Raw genomic sequence first — 12,356 nt, 5'->3', positions numbered from 1 at the left:
CTTTATCTATTTCTCCTTCTACTGTCCTGTTTCTTTTCTCTTTCTGAAGGATGAATCACTGAGTTTGTCTCCTCCTATTTATTATTATTTTTACAGTTACAATATTTTTAACACACATTTAAGACAAGTATTAATAAAATCAACGTATTTAACAGAAAACCACTCATTCTTTCCGATACTGTTTTATTTAATTTTCATAGTGTATTTAAACTCTTTAGTACTTTTCAACTCACAGTTTTAGAAACACATTAAGTTGTAAAAGAGAAATAGTAAAAAGGAGTTTCTACTGCAATTCCTTTATTATATAAAACATACAAGCATTATAAGCTTACAAGTTGAAATTAGAATGAACAACTAAGATATTCTCAATGTTTTCAGGCAACAAACTGTTTCTTTAGGAACTAAAGATCACTAAATATATAAAATAACCTTGTCTTGTATCACTGAAGCAGCATGCACAACTATAGTCAGTTTGTACAAGTATTCATGTTCTATCTTCATTGAGTTACACCATGAAGTTAGACTGCTGGGTGCTGGAATTATTTCAGTATTACCAAAGTTCTTCAGAGCCGAAGCAATGCCCTTTTTTGAAGTACTCGAGTTTTTCTTGCTTTTTGTAGCCAATCTAAGCATCTTTTCCAACTCATCCCCTGATGTACTGGATGCCATCTGCTCTTCAGATTCTGAAGTTACTTGAAGTTCAAGTTTAGGATTCATTGCACATAATCTGACGTTAAGTTTGATCAAAGTTCAAGTTTAGGATTCATTGCACATAATCTGCCATTAAGTTTGATCAAATGATTTATGGCTTGTTGCTGTTCTGCTTCACATAACAAAACACTAAATCTATAATCTAGATATATCGATGCTCGTATTACTTCATTTTTAAGACGTTTTTTTCCTAGCTTTCATTAGTTCTGTGATGTTGTGAGCCAGCAGACGTTTGATTATAGATATTTCACTTTTACAAACAAGCCACACTTTATAGAAGTCTCCAGGAGTTAAATTTTCTTCTTGTAACTGTACTGTAGCTTTTTTAGCCGGTTCTAATACGAGTTTAATTTATTGTAATTTCTCTCAGGATTGAAGAGAATGTTTTAGTTATTTCAATAAACGGTGAAAGTTCCACTAAACGGGAGATCACATCACATGTTGAGCACCAAGTTCCACTAAACGGGAGATCACATCACATGTAGAGCACCAAGTTCCACTAAACGTGAGATCACATCACATGTTGAGCACCAAGTTCCACTAAACGGGAGATCACATCACATGTTGAGCACCAAGTTCCACTAAACGGGAGATCACATCACATGTTGAGCACCAAGTTCCACTAAACGGGAGATCACATCACATGTTGAGCACCAAGTTCCACTAAACGGGAGATCACATCACATGTTGAGCACTAAGTTCCACTAGACATGAGATCACATCACATGTTGAGCACCAAGTTCCACTAAACGTGAGATCACATCACATGTTGAGCACCATCGCATCTCCCGTCCACAATAAGCATATGATATTTCTTTGTCTTTGAAATATTCTTTATAGCTGGAGTTCGCAGCTTTTTCGACAGCTTTTACGCCTGAGATATAGTAATTACACACAGTTCTTTATTTAACCTATCTATTACTGCAAGTTGCAAAGTGTAAGCAGCATATTTAACAGAAACAACACTGCCTAGTTTAATATAGTTCACTTTCATCACTAACAGTCACATTTCCGTCATCGGAAATTAATTCCACAACTTTAACCATATTTCTAGCATTATCAGTAGTGATAGAATACACTCAAGTTGTATTTCGATAACACATTTATATCTATTTCTATGATGTTTTTTTTTTTACCAAAATGTCCTGAATATAAGTTTGTAACAGCTAACGTTCTTATTTGAAGAGAGTCGCTATCAATGACTTGGACATTTATGGCTAGCACAGACCTATCCAGACAAGATGCGATGTTAATTTTCAATGAAAACATCTGTTTTGCAGCTCTTCACTTATTTGTTTTACAATTTCTATAGCTTTTTTATCAACTAAATCTACTATTGTGTTAAGAACATTTTTAATTGGATCGATTACTTTAAAAACATACTCTCCTATACTGTAGGAAAATGTCTCAAATTTAGGGTTACCAACTCAATCATAGCATTATGAAACCTTTTTATGTCCATTGGAATATTTATCGTTGAAAAAAAACAACAACTCGTGAATAGTTTTTCTACGCTTGGTGTCGCTGTGGTCTTGAGTCTTCTCATATTGTGAATGTCGTCGGTGTTTGGGTACATAACCTGGAGGGTCAGGTTCTCTATGACCTCTTCCTCCTCCCCGTACTTGGCTGATTGATATTTATGACTGTGAACTGAATTTTATTTGGTCCTTTTCAGGACAATGTCCATGTATTTTGGCTCGTATACAGTTATTATTCTATTAGCAGAATGTCAAGTTTGCTGGTGGCATTTTTTTTAAATACATAAATAAATAAACTATAAATATATATTTTTTAATTTTTATTTAAAGTTTATATATTTTCTTTTTTTATTTATTTTTATATTTGAAATATAAGTTAACTGGGGAGAGATATTTAGGACTAGCTTCATCATGTATGAGGTACCTGTCTAGTTCGCATAGTAATTCGTTTTTCATCCAATTCTTATTAAAGTACATTATTGTAATATGTAGGAGTCTATCTGGTATGGTTGGTATGTTCGAGTATTTGTGAATGAATTGAGATGATATTGTTCTTGGAACTCTGTATGCAGTTGTGAGGAGTGTGTTTTGGATTGTTTGTAGTTTGGGTTTAATTATTTTATTGCTTACAGTTATCCATGCTGGAGCTGCATAATCTATTACAGGTCTGATATATGTTTTATAGATTTTTAGTATGCTATCTGTAGATGCTCCATTGTTTTTACCAGTTAGACTCCTAGCATAGTTAGTTCTTCGCCAGACTTTATTTTTAATTTCGTTCACATAATTGATCCAAGTTAGTTTTGAATAATAGGTCAGACCTACAAATTTTATCGATGGGGCAATCTGGAGTAGAGTGCCATTCATATATAGTTCTGGCTGTTGTTTTTTTTTGTGTTTTGTGGATTTCGTAAAGACTACGAGTTGTGTTTTGCTGTGTTTATTCTCATATTGCAGGAGTGTTTTTGTTTGTTTTGAATTTCGCGCAAAGCTACTGAGGGCTATCTGTGCTAGTTGTCCCTTATATAGCAGTGTAAGACTAGAGAGTAGGCAGCTAGTCATCACCACCCACCGCCAACTCGTGGGCTACTCTTTTACCAACGAATAGTGGGATTGATAGTGACATTATAACGCCTCCACGGCTGAAAGGGCGAGCATGTTTGGTGCGACCGGGATTCGAACCCGCGACCCTCGGATTACGCCTTAACCCACCTGGCCATGCCGGGTCCTTGAAGGAGTGATCTTTTCATAGTTGAAGCTTTGCGTCTTCTTACTAGATTTTCAAATTCTGCTTTATAGTGTCTCTCCATGTGTTATGTTAGATTAATAACACAAGGATTCTTTAAAACCTTAGTGCAACCAGTTACACTGCAAGTTGCTTTTTCGTGTTCGCGAGAACCAGCGATTATGAAATATTAATACAATTCATTAGTTTCGTAACACCCCATATTTGAAAAGAGTAGAAAAAACGTAAAAAATAGTGACCAGACAAAATGTGCAGAGGAAAGATCTTCCTGAATACTATTTCTCTCTAACTTTATCTACAGCAGAGAAAACATGCAGATATTTCGGTTTAAGATCTAACTGGTCCCTAGCCGAGGTTATGAGTCAGAATCAACTCAGAAATTTATTTTCTCTCCTACCTACTCGTGACTGAATATTAGATAAAGCTACATGAGAAAAAACAACAAAAAAGGACGTGCGAATTCACGTATGTAAATACTTACGTACATTACTGACACGTATAAACAAACAAACTGTGGTTATGGATAATAGGCAAGCAAGCAGCGGCGGAAAAACTGACGACAGGTACCGACTAGTAAGTATCACAAAGATAAACGACCGGTATGGGACTTAGGGTCCTTCAGAGTGGTGTGGGATCTATAGATCCTGTGTCAAGAATCTGGTGTAGGGGAAAGTGGTTAGTACTCTATACACTACAAATATATTAAGGAGACTAGTGGGGGGCGCCACGTGTTGGGTGTTTCAGCTAAGTTTAAGAATTGTTTTTCTTGTTCTGGCTCTTTGATAATATCTTGCGGCTAAATTGTGGGTTATTTCACTAAGTTTAGGTAATATCCGTAGTGAATCTAAGTAGCCTTGGGGCGTATACCTTGGTAAACGATGTGCTACACGGGAACCTCGATATCGTAGTGTTTCTAACTTTTGCATGAGGTCATTGAGCATGCTGCACGCGACTATGTATCCATATTCAGTAAGTGGTCTAATATAAGCTTTGTAAATAGTTGTAGTGGTACTGGCCAAGCGTCCTTTGTGAGTACCTCCAATGCGTCTGAAAAAAAAAGTATTACGTTGATTGACAAATTTACAAATTTTGCTAAAGTGACCCGTCTATTATACAGACCGATTGAAGGTGACTCCGAGGTATTTATAGAATTAGTTAATTTTATATCGGTGTCTAGTAGAGTAAGTTTTGGTTGGATTAATTTATTATTTTTCTTTTTACAACATGGGTGAAATACAATTGCCTGTATTTTGTTAGGATTTAAAGCTATACGTCTGCGATCACACAATTCGGTTATGTGATTGAGCGACGTTTGAGCTCTACTAGCTGCGACTAATTATTCTATTGACGTACTCGAAACAGCAGCGTTATTAGCATATTGTGACGCCTGAGTATACCCGAGTTTGAGGAACCGAACGTTGTTGAAGTATATTATGTACAAGAGTGAGCTGATAGCAGACCCTTGCGGTACGTCTGCCACCAGCCTGAATAAGCGGGAATGTGTTTGATTGAGTCGTGCTCAGGCCTGCAAGTTGGCGAGAAAACTTGAGATACAGCGAATAATTGTGTGTGGAATTTTGAGTTGGTACAGTTTGAACGGCAGTCCGTTATGCCAAACGAATGTTTTTTTTAACATTCAGGAATGCTGCAACTGTCATATGTTTAGGGTTGAATGCTTGAAAGATAGTTTCAGTTAATGTAATCACTGGTCTGATGCCGGGCTGCATTTTTAATGTCATTGATAATATTATTAGTTTCTATATGAAATAAGAGTCTGTTATCTTTTCTATAAGTTCCCATCAGATGAGAGCTGAAGGGACTATATAGAGTTTACCGCTCAGTTTTTGAGAGTTCAGTCAGGTCTGGGCGGAGCTTAACGACGTCAAGTACGAATTTCAGTTAAAACTAGTTGGCGTAGTCTACAACATCCGACGATAGCTCAGTTGGTAGAGCGGTGGACTGTAGGAGGGTTATAGTTATCCATAGGTCGGTGGTTCAAATCCGCCTCGTCGGAGGTTATTTTAATCTATCATACAAGGATTTAATAAAAGCCACACTTCAGTGGGCTTATTTTCAGACGTTAAACAAGCCTTTGACTCAGTCTGTAACCAGGACCTCAAGTTTATACTCCTTCAGTTTAACTTCCCGTCCACCTTAACAAGATGAATATCTAACTTTTTAGACAATAGAACAGCTGAAGTAAGAATTAACATTGGTCACCTCTCGACAGGCGTTCCCCAAGGTTCAGTACTCAGCCTTCTTTTATGTATATGTTAACGACATCCCTTTTCCTAAAGTTAAGTACACCTATGCGTCGCGATATGCTGACCTCATAGCAGTATGGAGTACGTCACGCGAACCCCTACTGGCCACCTCTAACGTTCAATTCACACTGAACAGTATAACCACTTGGTGTAACTAACACCTGGCGGGTCGTGCTTAATGCAACTAAAACTCAGGCTATAACCTTTAAACTCAAAATATCGAGAAAAAGCAAATCCATCCCTAAAGACAAACTGACTAAGTTTAAATTCTCCCCCACTATTAAATTTCTTGGTATCACGTTCAACAAGAAACTCACTTGGACTGATCACTTCAGAACCATACTCTCAAAAGTCTACAAACGAATCTTCAGAAGAATCAGTAGAATTGCCAAAGGCAGTAGAACTAAAACGATTCTCACCATTTACAAGATTTACATTCGGCCGATCATTGAATACGGCAACATGATTACTGCGAACGCGCTCCTCAACCAACTTAAAAAAATTGCAACAAGCCCAGAATCTTGCCATTCGACTGGCTTATCGACTTCCCAGTTACATGCCAACAGCTGAGCTAGCCGTCCCTAATTTTGCAGTGTAAGACTAGAGGGAAGGCAGCTAGTCATCACCACCCACCGCCAACTCTTGGGCTGCTCTTTACCAACGAATAGTGGGATTGACCGTCACATTATAACACCCCCACGGCTGGGAGGGCGAGCATGTTTTGGCACGACTCGGGCGCGAACCCGCGACCCTCAGATTACGAAGCGCACGCCTTAACGCGCTAGGCCATGCCAGGCCTCGCCAACACAGAGCCACCATAATACAATGGAACTATAGAAGGTTACATTCTAATCTGGATGACATGAAAACTCTAATTGCTTCCCACCATCCTCTCTCTCCTTATAGAATACATTTCTCAACCTGCCATTAGTCACCTTCAGACATTTTTATTTGTACAGAAATGACAGTCTGTGTGAACGAATGCATGGAGGGGTGGCACTGTTGGTAAATCAGCACCTTTATCTTTACCACTCGACACACCCTTGGAGATTGTAGCCCTACGTGTTTCCGTGGGTCTCACAATGGTCGTGGTCGATGCCACCCCGACCTTCGTGCCCTGGTAGAAGCTGGATCAAACAAACCAGCTCTTTCACTATCCTTGCAGAACCTTAGCCCTGTCTTCGTCTGTAAGCTACCAACAGACCACTCCAGTAACAAACTGACTGTATAATACAAGCATTTGATCAATATATTCCTAGAATCTCAATATGCTTTCCACTATATTTTCGTCCGTGGTAGAATCCTACGTGTCACATGGCATGGAAGGCTCAAAAACGAGCAAAAATATTTCTGTAGATATCCTACTCTCGAACCACATCACTTTCCATGCTCAGTGGGTAAGAAATCAAAGCCATAAGGAATGTTGGATTCGGTTCATAACTAGTATATCTTGTACCACCAGTTCCAAAACTGTGGGACAATATTCGAAAGGTCTGTGAGCAATGTAATTTTGTCCCCTCTTGTTCTTGCTCTGATGGCCAAGAAGTAGCTGATACCCAGACCATCACCTATACAGCAAGTGAAAGCTTTTGCTGGATATCTAGCTCTCCACCTTCCCTTCTTAGCCACCAAGACTCGAGTGAGCGATCACCTTTTCCTTCAAGCTGTTTACTTCTATGATTAATCCACACTCTTACATTGTTGGAACTCAAATTGGCCTTTACTCAATCTCTCAGTACATCTGTTGTGTCTGATGTACACTAACATGCTTCATCTCTCTCTCTCTCGCTTCTCTTGCAATTCTGATCTGGCAGTAGAATGTCTTTTCCTGATGCTAGATACTACCAAACAACTGTCCAATTGCTTTCACGAACTCTAATAAATCTACCTCCTCTCTCTCACCCAGTATGGGTTCCAACGAGAGTGCTCCACCAAAGACCACCTTATTCTGACATAACGTCAGAGAAGCCATTCTCAAACGACATCGTGTATCTATTCTTTGACACTGACAAGACTTGATACAACATGGAAGTATGGCATTTTGCGAAAATGGCCGTTTGACCATGTTTACTAAACTCTTAATGAACAGGATATTCAAAGTATACGAGGTTTCGCCACTCTAATTCTTCTCTAGAGGAACTTGGAGTCCCTCAGGTATGTATCTTTGAGTGTCACACTTTTCAGTTTAAAGATTAATGCTGTCGCTGAACAACTCGCTATTGCAAACGGGTTCTGTCGACGACTTTCGCACCTCATGTCAGTCGTCAAACACGAGGTACATTGACCAGCAGCTACGGACTACCCTCAATCGCTTTCTAAAGTGGACCACAGCAAACTGCTTTAACTTCTCTAAAACCGTCTGCATGTAATTTTGCTTCGATCAATACTAATTGTCTATTTCAATATGTTTATGGTTCATCCTTCTGGTGATCAACATCCGACAATTTGAAAGCAAAGGAAATAGCTTGTGAAGAAAAATGTGTAACTTTCTCAACAGTTTCAAAGATCAACGCACTTTCTTACCTAATATCGGGAACGTTATATAATAATACTTGCTTTCTTACCTAATCTCGGGAACGTTGTATAATAATACTTGCTTTCTTACCTAATCTCGGGAACGTTGTATAATAATACTTGCTTTCTTACCTAATCTCGGGAACGTTGTATAATAATACTTGCTTTCTTACCTAATCTCGGGAACGTTGTATAATAATACTTGCTTTCTTACCTAATTTGGAACGTTGTATAATAATACTTGCTTTCTTACCTAATCTCGGGAACGTTGTATAATAATACTTGCTTTCTTACCTAATCTCGGGAACGTTGTATAATAATACTTGCTTTCTTACCTAATCTCGGGAACGTTGTATAATAATACTTGCTTTCTTACCTAATCTCGGGAACGTTGTATAATAATACTTGCTTTCTTACCTAATCTCGGGAACGTTGTATAATAATACTTGCTTTCTTACCTAATCTCGGGAACGTTGTATAATAATACTTGCTTTCTTACCTAATCTCGGGAACGTTGTATAATAATACTTGCTTTCTTACCTAATCTCGGGAACGTTGTATAATAATACTTACTTTCTTACCTAATCTCGGGAACGTTGCATAATAATACTTGCTTTCTTACCTAATCTCGGGAACGTTGTATAATTATACTTGCTTTCTTACCTAATCTCGAACGTTGTATAATAATACTTGCTTTCTTACCTAATCTCGGGAACGTTGTATAATAATACTTGCTTTCTTACCTAATCTCGGGAACGTTGTATAATAATACTTGTTTACTACTACTACTAAGAACGATGTGAGTGAATAGCACTTTATACCACTTTCAGTACCTATAATCAAATTCATAAACTGTCCCACTTTGGAAGTAATGGTAAGCCTACGTATAAATAACTCCAGAAATAATCGCTATCTATACCATGTACTCAATGAAACGTAAAGCATTGTTATTTCACCGAATTGTGTTTCCTATACTGGCCTGGCATGGCAAAGCGTATTAAGGCGTTCGACTCGTAATCCGCGGGTTCGAATCCCAGTCGCACCAAACATTCATTTTCAGCCGTGGGGACGTTATAATGTGACGATCAACCCTATTGTTCGTCAGTGAAAGAGTTGCTGAAGAGTTGGCGGTGGGTGGTGATGACTAGCTGCCTTCCCTCTTGTCTTACACTGCTATTTTTTTTATTGCTAGCGCAGATAGCCCTCGATCAACTTTGCGCGAAATTCAAAAACAAACGTACTCCTTCTATAAATGACTACTAGAGATATCTTTGAATTATATGAATCTAAATATTCATATTTAGCGGCTTAACTGTTTAACGATACTAAGATTTCCTTCCATGCGATTTCGTTGTTATAAAAATGGCGTTAATGAAATAGTATAAATCCATAACTCAAAATGCTTATCTGTTACCATTTACTGTAAGGTTTTATATGGAAGTAAAATCCAGAAATTTATAGGTGTTATCAAATATTACCTAAACTGCCTTTTAGAACATAACCAGCCCTAATTATCTAGGGCTATGTCAGTTATTCTTAATATCTAGGTACGTCTTATGTGATATGGAAAGTGGTTTACAAAATCATCTAATACATTTTTTCACTTAGGTAAATAACTTTTATCAAACTACGTCAGTTACTTGTCAAACTATATACATAGAGAATTACCATTATTTCATATGCCTCTAACCAAATCTAACTCTTACCAACATGTATTAAGATAGCTCGTGGTTGAACAATAGTAATCCTCTTACTTTTGCGGAATTTCTCACCTTCTACTTACTTCCTAATTTACCACTGAAACTGATTTCGAAAGCTTAACACTACTTAAGCTGTCACGTTTATTTAAGTGTGATACTGGGACATAAGAGCTAAACCTATTGTCTGACATCTTTAATCTAAAAAAAAACAATGGAAGTTTCATTAGCAGTCTCAACATGGTTAAAACTTCCAGTTCAAACCACACCTTCACCTCCTATCTCAACAATATTTCGTATCTTAATGACTTGTACTTTACGAAGTGTTATAACTAAACCACACTATATACACTTCATTATTAGATTTAATCTATTGTAGATTACACAAGTTAAACTGTGTCAGTTGTTTAACTTAACGTCAACCACAAAGTAACGTTTCTGACATAATCAACTATTAATGTGAACTTCAATGTATCATGACACCTAATTAATTTGTGCCACATTCCTCTTTACAGATCCTACATGCACATGTATCGAGAAGTGCACATGTGGTAAAGAAGACGGTTGTGAGTGTATCATGTGCAATAGAAAAGCGGAAACTGAGGATCGATGCCAGTGTACAGGTATGTATAATCTTCCTGTTTAGTCCATATTGTATAGAATTCAACTTTAACCCGAAACACTTATATAATTTCGTCATTCAGTACTAAACGTTTATCCCTTGTTTAAACTTCGATTTTTATCATACATGTAATCTTATTTATTCCTTTCTAGAAGGAGAAACCTGCAGTTGCACATCATGCACTTGCATACAGTTGAATATCAGAAAGGCGGACTGAATTTCCCAAAACGTTTGCCAGGTTCATATTTAGGTTGCTATTTGATATTTGATATTCCGGTGTAAATTATCAATCTAAAATCACTTAACTAAAGCTTCACGAACATTGACTGTACTTTTTTATACTTGCAACTATTGTAGTTGAACCATAATTCTTAAATATCTTATTTCCTCTTGATCTATAAGCTACAACTGAAATGTGACTTAATCGTTCTATAAATACTACCCCTAATTACTGCAGTACCAGGGACTTTCATCCTCTCTTGTAGTATCTTTGTTTGTTTGTTTTGGAATTTCGCACAAAGCTACTCGAGGGCTATCTGTGCTAGCCGTCCCTAATTTAGCAGTGTAAGACTAGAGGGAAGGCAGCTAGTCATCACCACCCACCGCCAACTCTTGGGCTACTCTTTCTGCTGTTTATCATGTTTCTCTTTGTTGTCCATTCAGTGATGATGTTTTTCATCAAGAGTGAAGAGTAAAACTGATTCTGATGTAGTTCAATCTCCCTCTAGTGTGTTTACTGAACAGAGATGTTGATAAACTCCCTGGGCTCTTTTTAGATGTATTTTAAAAAGGGATAATTTTGGTAATGTTACACCACTCCATTCAACAGGTCAATGTATAGGATTCTAGTTTTTATATTAGTAAAGGTGAGGTATCATATTGGAACTTATCATTTTCTTACCAATAAAATATATTACTGATTGACACTTATCACACTTTACATCCAATTTAGTGTTTCTGTTTCTAGCATCTAATCTCCAAGTGAGGTTAGACACCAGGGAGAGGTAGTTGCATGAGGAGAGTAAGTCACATGCCTGTTGGTAGAGGATTGTTTATATGCTACAGTACAGCTGAACCACATTAAACATGCTTGGGTAGATAAAAGTATTTAGACTAATGGTGAGTGAAACCTGTAAGTATATAGAGGATATAATAATTGAGAAAAGTTTTATGTAAGGGTTGGTAAGTGTCTATAAGATGTATATTCTCTGTGCAGGAAAATTATAACATTAGACTGTTGGAGAAAAGATACTTTAAAGGAACTTGAGTTTTAATTTTCTTTTGTCATGTTTTGAAAAACTGCTTTTCTTTCAAGCTGGAAACAAAGTTGTTGGTTGATGATAAACTACTGTAGGACATTCTGAAGTACATAAGAACAGAATGTTACAGACAGAAACACAATAAACAAACCTTATAGTAATGACAATATAACAGAGCTGAAGAATGTAGTGATAATGCTAGTTTACTATTTATGTCACACATCACAAAACAAACCATATAGTAATGACAATATAACAGAGCTGAAGAATGTAGTGATGATACTAGTTTACTATTTATGTCACACATCACAAAATAAACCATATAGTAATGACAATATAACAGAGCTGAAGAATGTAGTGATGATACTAGTTTACTATTTATGTCATACATCACAAAATAAACCATATAGTAATGACAATATAACAGAGATGAAGAATGTAGTCATGATACTAGTTTACTATTTATGTCATACATCACAAAATAAACCATATAGTAATGACAATATAACAGAGCTGAAGAATGTAGTGATGATACTAGTTTACTATTTATGTCACACATCACAAA

General features: G+C 37.0%; 1 long non-coding RNA gene and 1 other non-coding gene across 2 annotated transcripts; both read left to right on the top strand.

Annotated features, from left to right (window-relative positions):
• Positions 1-4,351: 4,351 nt before the first annotated feature.
• LOC143243085 (uncharacterized) lies at positions 4,352-11,705 on the top strand. Its single transcript, XR_013023862.1, has 3 exons — positions 4,352-4,574; positions 10,426-10,533; positions 10,685-11,705. It is a non-coding gene; the product is annotated as an uncharacterized LOC143243085 (long non-coding RNA).
• TRNAY-GUA (transfer RNA tyrosine (anticodon GUA)) lies at positions 5,364-5,449 on the top strand. Its single transcript is given in 2 exon segments — positions 5,364-5,400; positions 5,414-5,449. It is a non-coding gene; the product is annotated as a tRNA-Tyr (tRNA).
• Positions 11,706-12,356: the final 651 nt, after the last annotated feature.

The sequence above is a fragment of the Tachypleus tridentatus genome, unplaced genomic scaffold (genome assembly GCF_004210375.1).
Source record: "Tachypleus tridentatus isolate NWPU-2018 unplaced genomic scaffold, ASM421037v1 Hic_cluster_2, whole genome shotgun sequence".
Lineage (NCBI taxonomy): Eukaryota > Metazoa > Arthropoda > Merostomata > Xiphosura > Limulidae > Tachypleus > Tachypleus tridentatus.
Note: the sequence above shows the minus strand (reverse complement) of the source record. Positions and strands in the feature narration are given on the sequence as shown.